Below are 25,665 nucleotides of genomic sequence, written 5' to 3'. Positions count from 1 at the left end.
CAGCTCTCTTCTTCGTCCCCAAGAAGGAGGGGGACCTGAGGACATGCATAAACTACAGAGGGCTCAACAAAATCACAGTAAAAAAACGGTATCCCTTGCCCCTGATCCCTGTACTCCTAGATCAAGTAAAAGGGGCAAAGGGTTATACAAAACTGGACCTCAGGGGGGCCTATCACTTGGTTCTCGTGAAGGCTGGAGACGGGTGGAAGACAGCCTTCCGCACCAAATTTGGGCTATTTGAGTAAACTGTCATGCCCTTTGCGCTATGCAACACCCCAGCAGCCTTTCAGTACTTTATGACAGATGTACTAAGATAACTATTGGACGTTTGCACTATGGTTTACATAGACGACATCTTGATATATTCAGAAACCATTGAAGAACACGTACACCACGTAAGAGCAGTCCTCACTAAGTTGCGTTAATACCATCTGTTTGCAAAACTTGAAAAGTGCGCCTTTCACATCACCACAGTGGAATTCCTTGGATATATACTTAGTCCACAGGGCATCCAGATGGACAAACGCAAGGTGGAAGCAATATTGCAATGGCCGTCGCCTACTTCAATCAAAATGGTCCAGAGCTTCTTCTGAAGCCGAGAAAGCTTTCCAGGAACGAAAAACACAATTTACCACAGCACCAATACTCAGCCACCCAAATCCGGACCTCCCATTTCTGGATGAAACAGATGCTTCCAATGTGGCGATGGGAGCAGTGTTGTCCCAGAGAGATCCAGGTACCAACCAACTACATCCAGTGGCCTTTTGGTCAAGAAAATTCAATCCAGCAGAACTAAATTATGTGGTGACCGACAAGGAACTTCTTGTCATAAAAGCAGCCTTCAAAGAATGGCGGCACCATCTCTTAGGAACAAAACATCCAGTTGCAGTGCTTACTGACCATCGCAACCTGCAATTTCTACGGAAAGCCAGGGCGCAAACACCACAACATCTGCAATGGGCTCAGTTTTTCTCAGAATACTATTTCACAGTCAGTTATCGTCCCGGGTGAAAAATGGAAAAGCGATTGCGCTATCACAAATTTGTCATGATGCCTACCCCCAGGCATTCGGACAAAGCCCATCAGTCCCGGGAGCAGGCATCTAGACATTTAATAAAACCTCAGCAGCCCCGGCTGGGGGCTATCTGGGTTCAGTCCTGGCGCCTTAGGCGCCAGGCTCATAGTAGGAATCAGTCCTGGCACCTAAGGCGCCAGCCTCATAGTCATTACTTACCTCAGGTAGACCATGCTGCAAATGACTCCAATACAACATGAAGCCTGAAAGGGACTATTTTTCTACAGGGACTATTTTTTACTCAGGTGTGGTTCTAGGGACTTCTTACCTGGGACTACTTTTGAGGCTATTTAAACCACACCCGACCAGCAACACATGCTTTGCGTTATTCTGCATCCAGCAGCGTAACACTCACCGTGCCTGCAGCCTGCATCCAGTCTTCTGCCACGCCCGCCTCGAATCCGGAGCTCCTAAAACAAAGAGGAAAGAAAGGGACAAGGTTAGAAAACAAACTTATTTCTATTCCACACCTGATTCTGGATCCATCTTGTCTCCGGACCTGTAAAGAACATAATTTCTGCACGCGCTGCACCTCCAGCTGCAGCGCCGCGCCATACTCACCAGTCTTCACAGCATCCTTCGGGTCAGCGCTGCCTCCATCATTTCTTCGCCGAACTTCGGCACCTAGGAGACAAAAGAAAACCACAAGGTGAGCCGAGGGAACCAACAAATATAATTCTTACCACCGTAGACTTACCTGATTTACCACCGGAGGCATCCTATTGTGACTCTCCATATTTTCACGTGCCGCATCTGTAAAGAGAGACAAAACAACACGTTTTCCTCGTGCAACATTTACCAGACAGTGCCGGGTAATACAGACTCTTACCTGAGCGCCACCAGCTGCCACAAGAGCATCTTTTCACGAGCCAGCTGCAAGACAAGAAAGGAAGGGGGGAACAAGAGTGAACATCGGACATATTGAACTCGATGAACTTAATACTTACTGGTCCTCACCAGGAACCTCAGAGTCAATACTCTCCGGAACTCTCCCGAGCCTTCAAACCAGTGAAGTAACTGGAATCGACGCGCCCCTGCAAATCCACGCAGGATGGAGAGCTCATCTTTCAAGAATATAAGGTGAAATTGCTATGAGGGCATTTCGGAGGTGATTAGTTGGGGAGGACTCTGGGGGTGCCATCACTTGAATCCACAAGTGGCTAAATCCATCTCTCCACTTGCAGGAGAATATTTCTACGGGTTAAGCAGACAAGATTAGGAGGGCAGATCCAGTCAGTCATCGCTGAACTACAAATCACGTGGGTGGAGACCGCAGCTGTCCGAGTCCGACCGACGCCCTTGTGGGAGCCAGGTGAGCGTAACAGAACGCGAAGCCTATCTACAAATCCCCACCCGGGCGTTATGGAAACTTCAGAAACCGACCAACTAGCCCAATTGTTAGAGTAACTTAGGTCAGAAGTGCACTCCACGCGCCAAGAGACTAATGCCCTCAGGAGAGAACTGATTGTGTCAAAGGAGCACACTGATGATCTTGCTAGACAATTACTGCAAAACCAAGCTGGGCAAACGCCATTATCTGGACTCGGGGGAATCCAACTCCTGTTTCATTGAGCAATCCTGTGCAAGTGGTTCTACCAGGGAGCATTCCTTTAGCTCCACCCGAACGTTTTGCTGGGGACCCAAAAAAGTTCACTGTGTTTATGAACCAATGCCGCTTGCACTTTTTATGCAGACCTGGAGCTTTTCCGAACGACCAAACCAAAGTAGCCTTTGTACTATCATATCTTAGTGGGAGTGCAGCGGATTGGTCAATTCCATTAGTTAACCAGGATGACCCTATTCTTCGGGATTTTCAAGGTTTTCAATTGAGCATGGAAAGACTATTTGCCAGACATTCACAGGGACAGGCCCTGGATAACAAACTTTTATCATTACAACAAGGTAAACAGGATCTACTAACCTATATCGCCACTTTCAATAGGTTAATGGTGGAAACCGGATGCCCAGAGGTAAAACGAATTAGATTATTTCATCGTGGACTTCGGGGTGAACTCAAAGATGTTTTGGACTAAGTTGTGAACCCACCTCAGGTTTGTGCAGAATATATAGACTTAGTGGTCCAGTTAGACCACCGACTTCAGAATAGAAAGGCTGATCGAGCTAAGTTCAAGAATCGGGTATTGGTTAAACCCATTGTTACCCTCAAAGGAAGAGATGTATCAGAACCGATGCAGATCCGGGGGGGTCCAGGGACCCTTAACTCAAAAGGAAAGAGAAAGAAGACGGCAGATGCAATTGTGTCTGTACTGTGGGGCCACAGGACATTTTCTACAGGATTGCCCTATAAAAACATCTAAAAAAGTAGTCGGAGTTGCTGATAAAAATCAAACAGAGCCTGATTCGGGAAACGACCACTCCCGACAAGCGTAGAGGTCCGCTTGCCGAGCTTGAAGAAGGATACTCAGACCTCGCACTTCATCATACCAATGGTCCTTATAGATCCAAGGCAGCCATCACGTATGCACTCAGTGAGGGTATACATTGATAGCGGGGCCATAGGAAACTATGTGGACCACGAGTTGGCTTCTAGGATGAATCTATCTCTCTGCAAAAAGACCACTTCGGATGTCATCACCACAGTCGATGGAACTGAAATTGCCTCTGGGCCTGTAACTCATTCCACCACAGAGATGACACTATTGGGTCAGGATGGGCATCGAGAGACTATTGTGTTTGATTTAATCAAAGCCCCACAGTTCCAAATAATACTGGGGATACCTTGGTTGGAAACACATAATCCTTGTATTGATTTGTCGAGAGAAGAGAGTAACCTTCCCAGATTGTGCACATACTTGTTACCCAAAAAAACCCTTGAACCAAGGCCTGGCCACAGTCGCTACTCCAGTAGTGCAGTTACCTCAGGAATATCAAGAATTCCAGGATGTTTGCCAAAAGGAACAGGCAAACACCCTACCACCTCACAGATCATACGATTGTCAAATCGATCTCATACCCGGTGCACAACCTCCATGTAGTAGGATCTACGCCCTTACGGAACCCGAAAACCTTCACCTACGATAATACTTGGACCAATGCCTTGCTAATGCCTTAATTCGTCCATCCAAGTCCCCTGTATCTTCAGCTTTGTTCTTCGTGCCTAAAAAGGAAGGTGACCTCAGAACGTGCATAGACTACCGCGCATTAAATCAGATCACGGTTAAGAACCAATACCTATTGCCTCTGATCCCCGCATTACTAGACCAAGTAAAGGACGCTTGCATCTACACTAAATTAGATCTCCGAGGGGCATATCATCTGGTACGTGTAAAGAAAGGCGCCGAATGGAAGACTGCCTTTCACACTAAGTACGGGTTATTCGAATACCAGGTGATGCCCTTTGGGTTGTGCAATGCACCATTAGCCTTCCAGTATTTTATGAACGATGTCCTTCGTGAACTCATTGACATCTGTGTTGTTGTATACATCGATGATATTCTAGTGTACTCCTCTTCAGAACCTTACCATGTGAAGCACGTTCGTGCAGTCCTTGAGAAACTACGCCAGCACAAGTTATATGCAAAATTGGAAAAATGTGTTTTTCATGCTACGGAAGTTGAATTCCTTGGATTTTTCCTGACTCCAAAAGGAGTCCGAATGGACTCTCGAAAGGTGGACGCAACCCTCAAGTGGCCATCACCCAGTTCAGTTAAAGGAGTACAAAGCATGCTCGGATTTGCTAATTTCTACCGCAGATTCATTCTGGATTTCTCACATGCTATACACCCCATCACAGCACTTTTGCGAAAAAACAAACGCTTCTTGTGGACCGAAGAAGCTGAAAAGGCCTTCCAAGAGCTGAAAGCGAAATTCACGTCTGCACCTGTCTTAAAGCATCCACGCCCCAAACTTCCATACATAGTTGAAACTGATGCATCCAGTTTAGCCAAGGGAGCTGTCCTGTCCCAGAAGGATCCTGAAACCGGTCAACTTCACCAAGTAGCATTTTGGTCCAGAAAATTCTCGGCACCTCAGTTAAACTATGCGGTTACCGATAAAGAATTATTAGCCATAAACTCTGCCTTCAAGGCTTGGCGACATTATCTTCTCGGTGCCAGGCATACCATTATGGTAATCACCGATCACCGGAACTTGCAGTATTTAAAAACAGCCAAGGCCCAATCGTCGCATCAACTTCGATGGGCATTGTTCTTTGCCGAGTACGATTTCGTGATCACTTATCGACCAGGTTGTAAAAATGGCAAGGCAGATGCCTTATCCCGAATAGGGATGGGAGAAGCATATGTGAACCCGGAACTGGTGCCTATAATTTCAGAACAAAGAATTCTTGGCTTAACCACTCTACAGACACTAGAGGATATTCAAGTAAAGATCCAACAACTCTTCGATCCAACAGCCCTGCAGGACTAGGTGAAGGCCCAGACTACTCAGTCATCAATGACCTACCTTATTATCAAGGGCGACTATTTCTACCACACAAGGAACTACAAGAACTAGTCATCTCCAATTATCATGACACCCTGATGGAAGGACACCACGGTATCGCAAAAACTGAAGCTAAAATTAAGAGACAATTCTGGTGGCCCACCTGGCGAAAAGACGTAAAGTCATTTGTAATGTCTTGTTGCATTTGCGCCCAAAACAAAAGTCAGAAGAAAAAACTAGCTGGCCTCTTACAACCTTTGGATATTCCACCAACACCATGGCACACCTTATCGTTAGACTTTATTACAGATCTACCTCCATGTAATGGATTTAACACCATTCTAGTTATTGTGGATCTTTTTTCCAAGATGGCCCACTTTATTCCTCTAAAGGGATTACCTTCTGCTTCAATTCTGGCCAAGGAGTTCCTCGAAAACATTGTTCGAATACACAGATTTCCTTCCGTATTGGTCTCTGACCGAGGTAGTCAATTCATTTCACAATTTTGGAAGAAATGTTGTCAACTGGCGCAAATCGATGTGAGGTTATCAGCCAGTCACCATCCCCAGACCGATGGTCAGATGGAGAGGACCAACCAGACCCTTGAACAGTACCTACGTTGGATGCTACACCAGACCGAAAGTAATTGGAAAGATATTTTATGGATTTCCTAGTATGCATACAATAACTCTGTACATTCAGGAACCGGAAAAAGCCCCTTTTATACCATACATGGACATCACCCTCGAACCTCAGAACTAGATTCGCCTCAGCATTTAGAAATGCCTGCAGTTAGTCATTTGCATTCTACTATTACAAAAGCCTTTAAAGAGGCAACAGAACATTTGAAAGAAGCAAAAGAGAAATATAAGAAAAATGCTGATCAACATAGAAATGAAACTCCACAATACCAGATTGGGAATGAAGTTTGGCTGGCTACAAAACACTTACCTCTGAAGGGAACTCAGACTTTTAACCCTAGATATTTGGGACCTTACACTATTAAGGCCATTATCAACCTGGTAGCCGTCAAATTGGAATTACCCTCTAATATGCACATTCATCCTGTTTTTCATGTTTCACTTTTAAAACCAGTTCAACCAGGAACAAGATTAACCAAACCACCCGACCCCATCTTGATAGATGGAGAACCTGAATTCGAGGTAAAAAATATTCTGGACTCCAAGATGGTTAAATCAAAACTTTTTTATTTAATCGATTGGAAGAGGTACGGACCACAAGAAAGGTCATGGGAACCTAGTGACCACGTCCATGCACCTCAGTTGGTGAAAAGATTCCATTGGAACTTCCCAGACAAACCATGGCCCAGGGGAAGAACAACTTTAGGAGGGGCCTTGGGGGGGAGTGCTGTCATGATGCCTACCCCCAGGCATCCGGACCAAGCCCATCAGCCCCGGGAGCAGGCATCTAGACATTTAATAAAACCACAGCAGCCCCGGCTAGGGGCTATCTGGGTTCAGTCCTGGCACCTTAGGCGCCAGGCTCATAGTAGGAATCAGTCCTGGCGCCTAAGGCACCAGGCTCATAGTCATTACTTACCTCAGGCAGACCATGCTGCAAATGACTTCAATCCAACATGAAGCCTGAAAGGGACTATTTTTCTACAGGGACTATTTTTTACTTGGATGTAGTTCTAGGAACTTCTTACCTGGGACTACTTTTGAGGCTATTTAAACCATACCCAACCAGCAACACAACTTCGCGTTATTCTGCATCCAGCAGCGTAACACTCACCGTGCCTGCAGCCTGCATCCAGTCTTCTGCCACGCCCGCCTCGAATCCGGAGCTCCTAAAACAAAGAGGAAAGAAAGGGACAAGGTTAGAAAACAAACTTATTTCTATTCCACACCTGATTCCGGATCCATCTTGTCTCCGGACCTGTAAAGAACATCATATCTGCACGCACCGCACCTCCAGCTGCAGCACCGCGCCATACTCACCAGTCTTCACAGCATCCTTCGGGTCGGCGCTGCCTCCATCATTTCTTCGCCGAATTTCGGCACCTAGGAGACAAAAGAAAACCACAAGGTGAGCCGAGGGAACCAACAAATATCATTCTTACCACAATAGACTTACCTGATTTACCACCGGAGGCATCCTTTTGTGACTCTCCATATTTTCACGTGCCGCATCTGTAAAGAGAGACAAAACAACACGGTTTCCTCGTGCAACATTTACCGGACAGCGCCGGGTAATACAGACTCTTACCTGAGCGCCACCAGCTGCCACAAGAGCATCTTTTCACGAGCCAGCTGCAAGACAAGAAAGGAAGGGGGAACAAGAGTGAACATCGGACATTTTGAACTCTATGAACTTAATACTTACTGGTCCTCACCAGGAATCTCAGAGTCAATACTCTCCGGAACTCTCCCGAACCTTCAAACCAGTGAAGTAACTGGAATCGACGCGTCCCTGCAAATCCACGCAGGATGGAGAGCTCATCTTTCAAGAATATAAGGTGAGATTGCGGTGAGGGCATTTCGATGGTGATTAGTTGGGGAGGACTGTGGGGGTGCCATCACTTGAATCCACCAGTGGCTAAATCCATCTCTCCACTTGCAGGAGAATATTTCTACGGGTTAAGCAGACAAGATTAGGAGGGCAGATCCAGTCAGTCATCGCTGCACTACACATCACGTGGGTGGAGACCGCAGCTGTCCGGGTCTGACCGACGCCCATGTGGGAGCCAGGTGTGCGTAACAAATTGGCTGGAATTCTGAGAAAGAAGACACATATGCAGCCCCTCCTCCACAGCCCATCATACCCGAAGAGAAGCTAATTGGGTTCATTAGCAATCACCAGACCACACTGGAGAATCTGCACGAAGAAATCAAAGAAGCCATGACCCCAATGCAAGTACAAACATGAGTTTCACAGGGAACACAACGTACTGCAATCAACAATCTGCCATATTATCAAAAGTGCCTCTATTTGCCACATCATGAGATGCAAGAATTAATCATGGACACTGATCACGATGCTCTTACAGCGGGTCATCCTGGCATTGCAAGAACCATGGTAAAAATCCAACGACATTTCTGGTGGCCAACTTGGCGGAAAGACATTGTGCCACATGTGAAGTCTTGCGATGTCTGTGCTAGAAACAAGGCATCCAGAACCAAGCCCCAAGGATTGCTTTGCACTTTGTCAATTCCACCGACCCCATGGCATACTATCTCCTTAGACTTTATCACAGACCTACCCCCCTGTGGAGGTTATAATACCATACTAGTTGTAGTGAACCTCTTAACTAAAATGGCGCACTTCACCGCTGCGAAAGGCATACCCAGTGCAGGAAAGGTAGCTCAAACCTTCCTGACCAACATTGTCAGGCTACACGGATTCCCTTCAGTGGTAATTTAGACCGGGGAAGCCAGTTTGTGTCCAAATTTTGGAGGGCTTGCTGTGCCAAAGCTCAGATCGAGGTCTGCCTGTCTACCAGTCACCATCTACAGACCGATGGACAGACCGAAAGGACAAATCAATCACTCGAGCAGTACCTTCGGCACATGCTTGCCCAAACAGACCAGAACTGGAAGGAGCTCCTATGGGCAGCTCAATATGCATATAACAACACGGTTCATAGTTCCACTGGCATATCACCCTTTTTATTCTTATATGGACGAGATCCACAAACTTCAACACTAGACCCACCATTGGCTTTGAAAATGCCAGCCGTGTGCACCCTGCACACCAACATTAAAAAACACCTGAAAAAGGCTATGCAAGCCCTCCAGGAAGCCAGAATGAACCAGAAGCGTTTTGCAGACAGAAAAAGAACACATGAGCCCCAGTACCAGATTGGAGACAAAGTATGACTGTCTACAAATCATATACAGCTAAAAGGACCCAGGAAATTCCACCCAAAATACATTGGTCCATACTCGATAAAGAACATTGTTAATCCTGTGGCCATGGACTGGGTCTACCACCCGTACTCCGTACACATCCAGTATTTCATGTTTCATTGCTGAAACCAGTACATCCAGGGACCCGAGACACCCTTAAGAGACCTCCACCTATAATAGTGCAGGGAGAAGCTGAATATGAAGTCAGAAACATCCTGGATTCTAAAATTGTCCAAAATAAACTCTATTACCTAGTGGACTGGAAGGGCTATGGCGTACTGGATCGGACTTGGGAACCAGTGGAACATCTACATGCACCTCGCCCAGTGGCTCGTTACCATATGGAACATCCAGAACGACCAGGCCCAGTTGTAGCTCTCCTTGGGGGGGCTTTGAGGGGGAGTGCTGTCATGATTCCAGGAACCCCCAAGGCTTAGGAAGGAACTTGGACCAAGATACTGGCTGCCTGGCACAGGCACAGGCTGATGCATGTGTCTTAGCCCCATCCAAGATGGCCCCCAGGTTGGACCAATCAGTGACATTCAACATGGCCTCTAGAGGGCCATTGTACAAGTTTCCATGGTGGTCTAGTGGTTCTGGGTGGGCTTAGGGTATATAAATCCTGCCCTGGGCCACACCCAGCGCTTAGCGTTTCCTCCGGGTGCCAGCGTGAAGCTTGCCTGTCACAGATCACCTTTGTTCTGCACTTCGGGTCAAGACTTCTGAATCCTGTTCTGCACGACATGTCAAGACTCGTGCCTGCAGCCCTGCACACCGTGTCAACCTCAAAAAGCCAGGAACTGCATGACATTAGTCAAGATTCTATCCAGACACCAACCGGAACGTGCGCGGACCACGAGATACTTCAGACTCTGTTTCTACGTTACCCGCTGAATTCCACCCGCGCCTCTGCATTCCACGCTCCGCCGCAGCTTCTGCAAAGACATAAAACAAATGGTAAATGGTGCCCTGAAGGTCCTGTGCTTATCCCTCCCACCACCCACGCATCACTTTCCTGGACTGTTGCCAATTCTGTGAGTACCTGCGCCGACCTACTTCATCGACTCGCCGCATCTGGGGGAAAGAAAATAGAAAGAGTTATTGACACGTGAACAACTAACACGTGGGGAGGTGAATATAAGGACAGAACCCAAGGTGGATTTGGGGTATCGCAGCAGGCCTGGGCATCCTAGCAACACAGTGGAAACAACTGGCAATCCACCTAACCTCAGTAAATGAACTTGGGGAAAGACTAGGAAAGGAACCGGGAGTCAGTCATAAATCTCAATGAAGAAACTGAGTGGAACTAGTACCAGACCCAGTGAGGGAACTGGGTAATAACATCACTGAACCAGTGAAGGAACTGGAAGTGAAATTTGGTGAAAGACACCTTAAAGGGGAACATAGGAGCGTTCCTGAAAATCAAGTCTTCCAGGACACTCCTGCCTCTCTGACCACTGGGTGACTAAACCTGCAGTGGGCAGAGTGGAGGGAGTGTTTTGGGCAACATCTGAGGGCATCCACAGACCGGACCAGAACCCGCCGACAGTCCGGACCTGGCACTCCTGCAGGGCCCCAGAGGTAAGCGTTACACTAATCCAGGCGTCCCTACAGCCCATGTTTTCCAACTAGTGATCATTAACACCTACTATCTAAGGCAAGCTGTCGCAGGGGCCTGAAGGCAACAGCCTTATCTATCTGACTCTATCCAATGTTGTACTAGGGGTTCCCGTCCTAACGGGTATCTCAACAGGAACTGGTTTTTCTGGCTTGCAAATATTAGAGACTCTGTCTGGGCTTCTGCTCCATTCACTCGCATTCTTTCATCTCCCTGATCTTACTGTTCCCTCTTCTCTCCCTCTCTCTCTCTCTCTTTCTCTCTCTCTCTCTCTCTCTCTCTCTCTCTCTCTCTTTCTCTCTTTTGTTTCTCTTTCTTTTTCTCTCTCTCTCCCATCTTCCAACTCTCTACTCCTCAGTCCCACTGATGTCCACACACTCTCTCTGCAATTCATTCCTCATCTATCTCCTTGCTCTCCTCTTTTCTCCCCACTCTCTGCTCTATTTTCCTCCACCTCTCCACTATACTTTCCACACTCCTCTCCTTACCATCCCCTATCTATGCATCGATACCCTAATCTTACCACACTCTCTTCCTATCTCCGCCCTCATAACTACTTCCTCCACCTCCTTGCACTCTCTACACATCTTCCTACCATAGACTCTTGCTATCATTCTCACTCGCCTCTATTCCCGCTACACGTTTTGCCCTTTCTATCGTTATTCTCTTTTTCACTCACTTTTTACACACACCTTCCACACAATACACTACACTACATACAACGGGAACCACTCTCTCTCTCTCTCTATCACAACCAATACCTCACCTTCCTTCTCTTTCTATACTCCAACATCCTCAACCACCTCTGTCTTCACAAGGGGCTTCATTTGGGCTGAGAATAACACAGCCCTTATCACATCAGCACCAGAGGCCCTAACTCCATATTCCTGAGGCTGCCTGCAGAGGTCCGGGGAGCTACAAGAAGCATCCATGATGGATCTACGGACTGCTCATGCAATGTCTGACTGCAGAACTGCCATCTTTGAAAAGGTTTTTCCACCTCCGAAAGGGGCTTCAACCGGGCTGAGAGCAACATAGAACTCATCACAACAGAATCAGCGGCTCTCATTCCATCTCCCTGAAGCTGCCTGTAGAGTTCAAGGTACCTACAAGAATCATCCAGTATTAATCTATGAACTGCTCATGTGACCTCTAAACCCATAACTGGCATGTTTGAAAGGTGTTTTCACCTCCAAAAGTGGCTTCAAATGGGCTGAGAGCAACACAAAGCTCATCACAACAGCACCCGAGGAACTCATTCCATCTGCCTTATACTGCCTGCAAAGGGCAGAGAACCTACAAGGAGCAACCAGGATCAATGGACTGTCATCTCCTGTGACCTCTGATCCCATAAATACCATGTTTGATAGGTTTTTTCGCTTCCAAAGGGGGATTCAACTGGGCTGGGAGCAACACAGAGCTCTACACAAACTAACCATAGGCATCAATTCCATGTGCCTGAGGCTGCCTGCAGTGGTAAAAGGGACCAACAGGAGGCATCTGAAATTGATCTACAGGCTGCTTGTTTAACCTCTGAACCCAAAATGGCCATATTTGCAAGGTTGTTCCCCTCCAAAAGGAGCTTCAGCTGGGCTATGAGCAACATGGAGCTCATTGCAACAGCACCAGAGGCACACATTCTATCTGCCTGAGGCTGCCTGCAGATGTTAGGGGACTACAAGAAGCACCCAGAATCAATCCACCGACTGCATATTTGACCTCTGACCCCAAAACCACCATCTTTGAAAGGAAGTTATACCTCCAAAATGGGCTTCAAATGGGCTTAAAGCAACACAGAGCTCATTACAATAGCACCAGAGGAACTCATTCTATCTCCCGAGGCTGCCTGCAAGGGTCAGGGGACCTACAAGAGGCCTCCAGGATCTATCTACGGAATGCTTATTTGAACTATGAACCCTAAAATGCCATCTTTGCAAGGTATTTCCACCTCCAGAAGTAGCTTGAACTGGGCTGTGTGCAACACAGAACTCATCACAACACCACCAGAGGAACCAATTCCATCTTCTTGCGGCTTCCTGAAGATGTAAGGGGACCTACAAGAAGCAACCATGATTGATCTACGGACTGCTCATGTGACCTTTGAATCCATAACTGTCATCTTTGAAAGGCCTTTCCACCTCCAAATCGGACTTCAAATGGGTTCAGTGCAATACGTAGCTCATCACAACCTCACCAGAGGCACTCACTCATCTACCTGGGGCTGCTTGAAGAGGTAGCTGCAGAGGTGGCCTGGCTCCCCCATCAGCTCCTGCTGCTAATCTGAGTGCTGCATCCTCCATCCAGCCTGCTTCCCTTAGCCACCTGCACCATCACCAAGTTACGAACAGGGCAGCCGGGCCAGGAGGCACTCTCCCAGTCTGGCCTGGTCTGTAGATACAGACTGGTGGTCTCACCTCCCTTTCACACCATTGGATGCTCCTCACCACTTCCAGTGCTTGACTCCTTGCTATGGAGAGACTCAGCCCCAGGCAACCCAGTAAAGGACAAATAGCTAAGGGCCAACATCCAGCCTTTCCTCCCCCCTCCTTTCCTCTTCACCTTTAACCGATTGCCTTTCTGTGTCCTGCTACTTGCTTCTGATTACCAATTACATCTTTGCTCATCCCCACACACACCATGCACTGCTCTTACTATCTCTTTCTTTTTCTTCTGCTTCTCTTTGTTCTCAAAACCATTTCAACTCTCTTCCTATCCCTATCATCTTTTTTCTTCTATGCCACCCCTCGTCTCGCTCTCCTTCTCTCTCTATTCACAAAACCTCTAACCCTGACTTTCATCACAACATCTTCCCCCAGCACCGCTCTACTTCGAGGACTTAACATCAGTATGCTCCTACATCTCACTCTCTTTATATTGCTCTTTTAAATGCACAATCTGTCTGTAACAAGACTTCCTTTACTTCTGACTTCCTTCTTTCCCATTCCCCATCTCTTGACCTCATTATCATTACAGTAACCTGGATTTCTCCCTCAGACTCTGCAATCCATGCTGCACTTCATGACCCTGTCTACAGCTTCACCCACTCTCCCCGCCTAACTAGTAGGGGTGGTGGTGAAGGTCTGGTGGCATCTTCCAAACATCCTATCTCTCCTACATCCCTATCTCCCACTATTTCTCCCTCTTTCAAATGCACTCTCCACAATCAGTGCTCCCTATGGCATTCATATTGTATCTCTCTATCAGCCACCTGGTTCCACTAGTCAATTTATTGACCACCACTCCCAACTAATTGACTCCCTTACTCCCCATCATCACAAACTTGTCTCTGGCAATTTAAACCTCTCTCTCTCTGACCTCCTGTATCAACTGACTTTAGCTCTCATCTCCTTAACCACTCACCCTCTAACGTCCACTCTCTGCCCACACATTCAAATGGTAACTCCCTTGGCCTTATTCTCATCTCCTCTCAACTCTCCATCTCTAATATTTCCGCTGCTCCTTCTCCCTCAGATCATTCCATTGTTTTTGCCTCAATTTCCACTCATACTTCCACCCCTTCCCACTTTCTCCATCTACCACTTTGATTACAAAGCGCAAGTTTCTCGCCTCCAAATTCTCTATTTACCTCCCTGACCTACACCACTCTCTGTTTGCCAATACAAAATTCCCTTTTCCATCCACTGATAAAGCCTTAGCTAACTTTAACGCTACTCTTAACACTCCCTTCTGCTCTCCCTTCACTCTTACTACATTCACTCCTAAACCCTGCCCTCCAAGGCCATGGATTACATCTACCACCCACACCCTGAAAACAACAATGAGGAAAAACCTTCACATTTGGCAAAGATGTAGATACTCCTCGGATCTCCAACTCTATCAGACTGCTCTTCGAAACGACTCCTCTGCTCTCTACTCTGCCAAACGTGACTTCTGTCTCTCTTGCTCTCATTTCGTCTCATTCCTCATAAACATAGGCAGCACCAAACATTTCTCAACTCAATTCTCTCACTTCCTAAACCCTTATCCATTTCCTCTACTCTTTCTGCCATTGATCTAGCTCTCTATTCTTCTTAAAAAATCCCCAACATTGAAAATATCCTCACAAATTGCCTTCTACCCTCTCACCCGCTCACTTTTCTCCATCACCTCTACCCTCCTCTCCTGTGACAATGTCTTTGTTTGCCCCCACTAACCCTCATGAGATTCTTGACCATCTGAGGACTAATCATTCATGTGCCTCCATCAACCCTCTGACCCCACACATATTGAAACTCACAGCTCTCAGTGTTGCTCCATATCGTACTTCCTTCTTTAACTCCTCTCTTGACAGAGCCACTTTTCCATCATCCTGCAAGTCAGCTACTGTCATACCTATCTTTAAGAAACCTGGCCTAGATACTCACTGTCCTGCCAACTTGTGTCCTCTCTCTCGCTTCTACCTCACTATTCCACAATCCTAGAGTGTGTAGTTTTAAACCAACTCACGTAGTTCCTTGACACACACAACCTCCTGGATCCTCTTCAGTCTGGTTTGTTTCGATGTACTGAGTCAGCTCTCGTCAATGTAAGCAACAACATCTCTTCCGATCATAATGCTAACCATTCATCTATTCTTTTACTTCTCTGCCTCTCTGCTGCCTTCAATATCATCAACCAGCCTGACCTTCTCGCAACACTATCTAGGCATCACGGACAAGGCCCTCGCTTGGTTTGATTCATATCAAACCCCAAACACTACAAGGTGTATAGAGCAGTCATACCTCCCTTACTGTTTGTTTTCCCCAAGGATCAATCCTGGATTCTCTTCACTCTTTTCACCTCTTCTCTTGGCATCTTGATCTCCTATGGCTTCTCCTATCAACTCTTCTCTGATGACACTCTGATCTTCTTCTCCTTTTCCTCCTTACCTGTTGGGCTATGTTAAAAAATGCCTGTCTCTCTGCCATAAAATACTGGTGGCATCTTACGCACTCACGCTCAACTCCACTAACACTGACATTCTCTATTTTCCATCCAAACATGCTTTTATTTCCTCTCCCCTTTCCTCTATTCTTCTCTCCTGCTAACTTCCCAACTCTGATTCTGCTCAAAACCTTGGTGTCATCTTCAACCCATCTCACAACTTCTCGCGCTTCATCTCCAAATCTGCCACAATGACCAGACTTCATCTCCGAAACATCAGAAAAATAAAACATCTTGCTCCCTTCCACACTGCTCAGCACCTAATCTCCTCTTTGGTACTCTCTCAACCTGACAACTATGCCAGTCAACTCTATGGCCTTCCCAACTATGCTTTTTCTTCTCTCGACAAAGTCCTAAGCTTTACTGTCCCTACACTCTAAAACCTTCCTCGCTTCACCTCCAACTCTCCAGCATGTCAGCAGTTAGACTAGTTATCTATGAGACGGAGGGCAAAGTATAAACTCATTCTCATCTTAAAAACTATATGTGGATTTGCCCCACACTATCGCCCTATCTCACTCGCTACTCTCCCCCTCGCTCTTTACGATCACCCTTGGCTCACCACCTTGCCACCTCACCTGCCCCTTGCACTCCCACTAATTTCCACTCTTTTCCTCTCATCACGCCATTACTCTGGAATGCTCTTCCTATCCCACTCCACACTACCCCCTTCAAAGATGGCCACCGCATTTAGGCTTGTTTCAATTTGTGCCCTACCGGGCACCCAGCAGTAGTCTTGGCCTTGCCTGATTGGCCACTATGACTACAACCTTTGCCATTGGGCGCCGGCAGGCGAATCCGGCCCTCTCCTACCAAGGCCCTCGGGAACAAGGCTGGTGCCTGTTCTCAGCCTGTTCTCTGCCGATCCTGCCATCTGCCTGGACCTCCAACACCTGCTTCTTAAGGTAACGTTCTGGGCTCACATCTTTACTGCAGCGTAGACGCCACGAATTAGCAGTCTCCCCCACAAACTTACCTGATCTGCTGCAACTTACCCTGGCTCCAGTAAACCTCAAATTTGCTTCTGCATGCTTCTCTTGTACTTCATGGGTATCAGCGCCACCCCGCTCTCTTAGGGTGACACCAGCACATTGTGCATAATTTCGGCACCAAATCCGCCCTAAGAGTCACACTCGTGAGCTGTAATACTCTCTCCCTCATCATGCTCGACCGTATTTTGAACTGTTGTTTTTTAGCCCAAATGCAATATTCGAATCTAGTTGCTACTACCATTGCACTGTGTCTAATTGCCTGTAGAACTACTGATTTGTAGCCCAAATGCAATATTCGAATCTAGTTGCTACTACCATTGCATTGTGTCTAATTGCCTGTAGAACTACTGACTTGTAGCCCAAATGCAATATTCGAATCTAGTTGCTAATACCATTGCACTGTGTCTAATTGCCTTTAGAACTGTTGATTTGTAGTCCATAAGTAATATTTTGATTCTAGATATCACCTCATTCCCACTGAGTCCAACCGTGTCTTAGTCACCCAGCCACGGCTACCTTAACTATTATCCCGTCCCTTGCCACCACACCATACTTATCAGGTCACGACATGTGGTCACTGCCTTTTGCAAGCCTCTACCTTACCCACATAGCCGTCCTAGGATCCTTATCCTTTATGGTACACACTCCCCACGCCAGCACTCCCAAGTCACACTACATGTATACCCACGATGTCCACCACACCCCTCCCTCTACCATGCTCCACTGCTCTGACCTTCCCTCGAATCCTTACCTCAACGACCCAGCCCTGTGGCTCAAACACTTTGCCACAAAACCTACACCAAATCTTCCATGTACTGTACAATTCAGGAACACCAGACTTAGATCTAGACTGCCCCAACCACCTTGCACTCAGCACAGCCACGCTGCCCTCCTACAGCCCATCCCACCCACCCCACCAAACCCATCGTCCTCCACCACACCTACCTTAACACTCAAGGGAGCCCTTATTAATGCCAGATCCCTCACGGCTCACGCCCTTGACATCGCAGACCTAATCACTGCCCAAAACCTGTACTTCCTAGCCATTACTGAAACCTGGCTACATGATGCTTCTGGCCCACTCCTAGCCCTATCCTTACCTAAGGGTTACGCCATTATTAGAAATGATCGACAATCCAACGTGTCTAAAGGAGGAGGAGTCGCTTTCATACACAGTGACAAGATCACTATGAGAACTATTGCCAATGCCCAATTCAGCTCCGCAGAATCCCTATCAGTGAAGCTATCCCTCTCAACTACTAACACAGCAACACTCCACCTTATATACAGACCTCCAGGTCCACTTGGCTCTTTTACTGACGGTGTTACATCTACATTATCTGCCAACACGAAGCCTAACTCTCAGGTACTGCTATTAGGTGATCTCAACCTTGGCCTCTCCGATCCTAAGGACCACATGGCTAGCGAAGTTGCCACTACCCTCACCAACCTAGGTTTCCAGCAGCGCCTTCGTGATCCTAACCACAACAAGGGTAGAACGCTAGACTGGATAGCAGACTTTAATTGCAATACCACTGTCAGCTCCAACACTGCCTGCGTCTGGTCTGACCCTCACGTCATTACCTTCCTCATGCCAGCCACCAACCCCCAGCCCACACCTACCATAGCCCCCGCTATACCCACTAGAAATAAAAAGGACATTACCAGGGAGAAACTGCTTCCTCTAATCCTCTCTATTCTCAACACCTGTGCCACGCTGCACAAGGACCCCGCCGTTTTAGTAGACACTTTCAACAGTACTTTGCTCAAAGCCATTGAGACCATAGCCCCGCTAAAAATATGCAAAGCCAAACAACAGTCCCACCTGAACTCTTGGTTCACCCCGCAGCTTAATAATCTACGCAAAGAAAAGTGTAAGGCCGAAGCACTATGGAAAAGTCATCTCAGTAAGACTAATAAAGCCTCCCTCCTGATCACCTCACTTAACTACAAGGAAGCCATCCTTCAAGCCAAGAAAGAGACGTATAACCTATGCATATCTCAAGCAGAATCCAACACGAGAGAACTTTTTAAAATTCTCAAAGAATTAGAATCCCCATCTCCTGCCCCCGACTTGTGCACTAAAGACAGCACCTGGTGCAACAATATACAAAATGCGCTTCTCAACAAAATAACCACCCTGCAACTCAAAATTAATGCTAAGCAAAACTCCCTCCACACGCCCCTCATAAGCAAAACCATGCCACCTAAAACAACCACCCCTGCCTCTCCCTTGCCTTTCAGCTTCATGCCACTCACCACCCTTGAGGTTGAAAAAATCATCTGCAACCTAAAACCCTCTAATTGTCAAGGGGACGCCTGTCCAGCTCCTATCATTAAGGAATCGGCCCATGACCTCGCTCCCTTCATTACAACCTTTATCAACTCCTCATTTCAATCGGGAGTGGTCCCTAACAACTTGAAGGATGCTTGGGTCATCCCTCTTCTAAAAAAAACAACCCTAGATCCTGAGGTCCCAACTAACTATAGGCCCATCACGACAGTCCCATTTCTCTTGAAAATCTTAGACCGTGCAGCTTATCTACAGATACAGAAATACCTGGAAATTAACAATCTTCTAGGCACTAGACAATCCGGCTTCAGACCTAAGCACGGTACGGAGACAGCCCTCTTAGACCTCATAACCCAAATCGAGGATCTTAAAGACAAAGGCAAACTAGCCTTGCTACTACTATTAGACTTATCCGCTGCCTTTGCCTTGGTCAACCACCAAATCCTTTGTCACCACCTGAAAACTGCAGCCCATTTTTCTGATAATGCCACTAATTGGATTAAATCATTATTGGACAACAGACATATGAGGGTATTCTCCCCTACTTCTTCAGCCGACCCGGTGCCAGTCCCTTGCAGGGTCCCTCAAGGATTGTGCGTATCCCCTACCCTCTACAATGTTTTCACCAAACCACTGTTTGATGTGCTTGACTATCTGGGTGTCACCTACACTAATTATGCAGATGACACCCAGATACTCATCCCCATCACGGGTGACTACACGGTAGACTCGAAATCCTTAAATGACATATACCATGTCATTCAAACCTGGATGGCACATCATGAGTTCTGTCTTAATGATGATAAGACAGAGCTCCTCATCCTTAGAACACAGCAAAGACTTAACAAGCTGAACCCTATGTTCAGCTCCTTCAATATTGATGGAAACTCCATAAAAGTCTCCAATGATACTAAATCCCTCGGACTATACCTGGACTCCACTCTCTCCCTTCAAAGACAAACTAATGCAGTTGCAGCCGCCTCTGCCTACACATGCAAGCTGATCACAGCATGTCGCCCTTTTCTCTCTACGCAGAACCGCACAACCCTTGCTAGGACTTTGGTCATGTCCAAACTTGACTACTGTAATGCACTGTACCAAGGCACCAACCAATGCAACCTTGACAAACTCCAGATCATACAAAACAACGCCATCAGAGCAGCCCTCAACATCCCTAGACCAGCCCATATCTCTGATACTAGGAAGAACCTGCACTGGCTGTCAGTCTCCCAAAGGATCTCACTAAAATCTCTTGCCCTGACTTACAAATGCTTGAATAATCTGGCCCCCAGCTATCTATCCACCCGGTTCACCCACTATATCCCACCTCGCTCACTAAGGTCTGCCTCCAGCCAGAGCCTACAGATCCCGAGATTCAAGCTCCAAACAGCCGGTGGTGCCAGCTTCCCAGTTCTGGCAGCCAAACTGTGGAACTCTGTGCCGCTCTCCATCAGAAACTTGCCCTCCCTGAACTCATTTAAACACAAAGCTACATTTTGGCTTGTCTCCTCCGACGACCAAGAGTCACTTAGATAAACATGTTTATTTATGTATTAGTTGTCTAATCTGCAATGTGCTCCTACGCGAATGTGCTAAGTAAATGTACTATGCATTGTCATATTGTTATGTAACCACTGTCTCAAGATACGTGCCCGGTAGCCTCCGGGCCTGGTTTGCGCTATACAAATAAAATAAATACTAAATACTCCCAGTCTATCTCTATTTAAATCCAACCTCCTAGAATGCCTTCTTTCTGAAGAAACACTTGTATAGCATTCAACGCCAGCACAGTTCCCTGTTCTCCTACACCCTACCTCTCTATGACAACCCCACAGCACATATTTCTCACCCCTTCATATTAAAAAGTAGCACTTCCTCCACTATCCTGTTCCTATATCATTCTCTACTGCATTGTCCCTTAATCATGTTTCTACCTCCCCTGCACCATCTGGTTTTATATCCTTTCACCCATTGTTAAGGACACTTGCCCTCCACTGTGTAAATCAATGTTGAAAAGTTTTGGAAGCATTTTTGTAACAGAAATTCACTGTTTTCCCTGTAATTTTCATTAAATAAATAAGTAAATTTTAACATGACATGGTACATCTGCCTCACTGATCTCTTGAGCCACTACCATGTGCTCCTGATCTCAACCAAACAATTTCCAATCTCCTCTGCTGGATAGGCTTGTGTAGCCCAGCCTTCCCTCTTCCAACACTCCTCCTAGATCCCATTAGTCCCCTTGGTCCCATGGTCCCTTTAGCCAATCTCTAGGGGCTGGGTCACACAAGTGAAAAGCTTTAAACCCTCCTAGCCCCGTCCCCTTTTCAATCTCCATTAAGGGGTGGTAGCCAGGTGCTAGTGAGGGCTGTTTCCAATTCTGTAGATGTATGTGTCTCTCCTGCTCCCCTGTAGTCTCTTATCAATATCAGTTCATTTTCTGTAGCAGCACCATTCGCTTGGAGTGCGTCTGAAGTTGGTTGGTGTCTCATCTCAGCTTGGTACGAACAATCCCAGTCCATTCCATTTCCATTTTCAATTCCGTTCTCCTGGTTCCAGTCCAGGTTTTCTTGGGTGCATTTTGGGAGTTCTTGTCCTGAAAATGACAAAAAGGAAGATCCAGGGACTGGGCCCCCTTGCAGGGTCATGACCCTGTCACAATACCTAGTATTCAAAGGCTTCTCCAGTCGAAGATCCAGACATGCATGGGTAATATTTCCTGCCTTACTACATGAGTAACCTTAGGAGAGGCCCTGATCTGTAATATTAGGGATGGGTTTCACATACTTTGACACCCCCCTGATATTTTTATTGGGATGGGATCCACGTGGCTCACCTGGGGCCTAAGGTCCTACAGTACTTGTCATCAACATTTGGAATATGGGCTGACATGCAATTAACGCTTTGCGCTGTTACAAAACCCTTTGTCTTGGCAAGGGGACACTAAGGAATTTATTTCAGTTTTTCCCCATTGCTGATAGGCTTAAAGTGAAAATCATATCCTTTGTACAAGGTCTTGGCTGAGAGCATGCTGGCGAATGATGAACAAAGAGTGTGTAGCCATCAATGTCATTTGGGGCGACCTCATGGCATTTTTAGTCGAAAACATCTATAGTGCCTTTAGCTCACCAAATGCTTTTGACTTCAACTCCCATCAGCTCTGCCAAGTATAGTCAATGGAAAGGGATGATGGGAGTTGCAGTGTGACACATCTCGAGAGTAAACTCTTATTCTACAAAAATAACAGACACTGTGTAAAGCTAGAAAAGTCAATGCTAACAGTTTCATTGGAGGTTGGGACATAAGTATCAGGAGTAGTGCAGACTGCTAGTTCTTTACAGTCAGCTAGCTGTGTACCCCCACGTGTAAAGTCTTAGTGATGTCAATTGATGGAACCTTTTTTGATTTCTTTGCGGTTCTTTGCCCAACCCACATACCAATCGACAGAGAAGAAAGGAACAGTTTTATTTTTTTTGCAGCTATTTCTTATACAGCTCTGCATAACAAATGAATACAATCATAATCTGCTTTTGGTGGAGGCATTGGTGGTATGTTGAGGAGTGTTGTTGTGTGTTGGCCTGAGATGGATCAGAGAGAGAGAGAGAGAGAGAGAGAGAGAGAGAGAGAGAGAGAGAGAGAAAGAGAGAGAGAGAGAGAGAGAGAGATAGAGGGAGAGAGAGAGAGAGAGAGAGAGAGAGAGAGAGAGAGCAGGAGTGAGAGAAAGAGAGAGAGAGAGATTCCTGGGGGAAGAGGGTGGACATAGGTGAGGGGGACGCACCATAAGCCAGCTCAACCATCCAGGATTTCTATTGTCCTAATGCACTGGTTATGATCCCCTGTCAATCTTGCTTAAACAACAGAATTGTGGTCCTCATATTAAGAGGCAAGCGTCCCTTTTTATTTGACCTTTCCAAGTTGACTTTTTTCAGTCTTGATACTGTTCAAATAGGAACAATTATTTGAACAGAGTGTGGATAGTCTGGCCCAGTGAATGCGTGTAGATGCTAACAATGTCTTGTTCATCATCCAGGCTAATAGCTCACAATGGCTAGTTGGGCAATGGGCACCTGTGTTTTCCTTCCTTGGAAACAAGGGTCATGGTCAAGGCTCTGTGCTACTACAGGGAGCAACCAGGGCAAGTGTAGTCAAGGAGGCTTTACTGGGGTGCTGGTGTCCAGTACGCAGGGTTGCAGTGATGCGAAGGACCTTGTCACGGGTGATGCTGTCAAGGAGATGGGCATCATGAGAGGCGTCCGGTCAGCGGTCATGATGGGGCAAAAGTCAGGTCGATTGGGAAGGGTTTCGAGGGAAATTCGAGGGGCAGAGTTGTGGAGGAGACACCAGTTCAAAGAGTGCTCGAAGGTGTGGGGCAGGGGATTGCATAGGTACAAGTGTTGGGATTTCCAAACTCTGGTTGTTTCTCAACAATAGGTTCTACAGGAATAAATGTTTGCATAGGTGGCACAGATACCACATTTGGCTGCCCAGATCCATGCAAATCATTTACATCCTGAACTGCAGAGTGCGGTGCAGCCCTGCAAGCAGGAGCCAGCATTTGCTGAAGGCACCTGAAAGTCCTTCTTCACATGAATCACATTCCTGTACTCCCTGAACTTCACAGAGATCGGAGGCAGGTTTCTGTTTGAAGGTCCAGCTTTCTGTTTGTGCCGGTAAACATGAGGGCATAGATTCATACTTGCAATGGAAGGCATTACAGTGTCCTCGGGCTGCTGCCAAGAAGCAAAGAGCAAAGCACTCTTGGTCAGTCAGCAAGTGTAGCTATGGACATTCAGTCAGTCTGGAATAAATGGTGCCAGAAGGCATGCAACTATACCTGCATGTGGTCCAGAGTTCCAGTAGGTACTGTGCTATGCCTTCTAATGAGATGCATTAGTGGAATGCCCCTTCCAATTGAGGAACCACAGGGGTGTCTGTTACACACATCCAATGAGTATTGTCTACATCAGACATAATTGTAATAGCGGCTAATACACGATTCAACATTTGCTGTGATAGGAGACTCATTGTCTTGAGGTATTTTTCCCTATTAAGCGAAAAGGTGCAGGGGGCATGGCTAAGCGCCGATGGAGACAGCCGCCTAATCCATGCACTCCCGCTCTGGTGGCTTATACATAGCTCTCAACTCACCTGCTTTTGGCGGGTGTCACCCGCCTTGAAAGCTGATGAATCACCCGCCAAGCCCCTCCTACGCCTATTCACTTCTATGGGCCTCTCACCCGCCAAAAAGAAAATCGGGTGTTTTCACCCGCCTTGGTGACAAAAAAGGTTGGGAGCTATGGCTTATAACAATATTTATTTGATTCTAATGTAAAGGAAATGCTGCCTTAATATTGTGGGCTGTTGTGGTCTGTGGAACGCGCCCCCAGCGCTCGCCTTCACGCTCGCCCTCTCTGGATAACCTCTGTGAGCAAGACCGGAAGCACTGTTGTGCCGTAAGCACCGTGCTGACGTCGCCTGTCAGATGGTTGGACCCGATGCAGGGCGAGAAGCGGTTATGTGCCGGTAACTTTTTTCCTCACAACACTGGCCAATTATATTAACAAGCTCGGCGAACGTGCTTTTCTCCATTAAAAGCACACGTTTAAAGTATTTAGAAAAGCTGCATTTGAAAAGAATTGTCTGACTCTCATTATTACTGACTGAAAACATATGAACTACAATATTTTATATAAACGGACCATTATTTTATCCTTTATATAATTTCACGCAGACAATTCATGCACAACTGAACTACTTCTAAAATAATTTTTTGGAAAGTTGGAAGCTGGTATATTCAACCCATTTCCTCGAACATATGCGGTCCTATGATGTTCTATCGTTCTGCTGAGCTGAGTCACCTTCTGTTTCACCACTTGGAGTTTGGGGACATTACTGACTCAAGGAGAGAACTTTTCCTAATTAATACTTTATTTACATTTAGAAAGCTGTATCAAGAGAACACCATAACATTACGTGCAGGGGCGTTGCTAGGGGGGGGGGGGCTAAGGAGGCTACAGCCCCTGATCTTTTGGTTGTAGCCCCGGATAGAATCTCAGGAGCTACAGCCAAAAGACTAGCTAGCCCCCAGTCCCAACAGTTCCAACATCAGCTTAGCCCCGGGTCTTTTAGCAACTCCCCTGATTACGTGTACAGTTCTCTGACATTGTACATTGGCACAACCTTTTAACTACTGTATCTTGGTTATAATGGTGTCCAAAAAGGGACAAATCAAAGAAATACCCTCATCAGTGTCTAACACCTTCAAAAGACCGAAAAGTGATTCACCCACGCCAAAAGAGGATCCTCTAGATCCTGCCATGCAAACCATTTTGACAGACATTAGAGCTCTTAAACGGTATCCAGTCAATATATCTAAAACTTTACAGAGTGGTACATTTCAGAGTGGACCATAATACCACCAACCTTAATTAAATAAATAAAGGGTCGTGGGGTAAAGGGGTTAACATGCGTTAGGCTGGGATGGCGTTATA

The sequence above is a fragment of the Ambystoma mexicanum genome, chromosome 9, assembly GCF_040938575.1.
Source record: "Ambystoma mexicanum isolate Mex_15411 chromosome 9, UKY_AmexF1_1, whole genome shotgun sequence".
Taxonomy (NCBI): Eukaryota; Metazoa; Chordata; class Amphibia; order Caudata; family Ambystomatidae; genus Ambystoma; species Ambystoma mexicanum.
Note: the sequence above shows the minus strand (reverse complement) of the source record.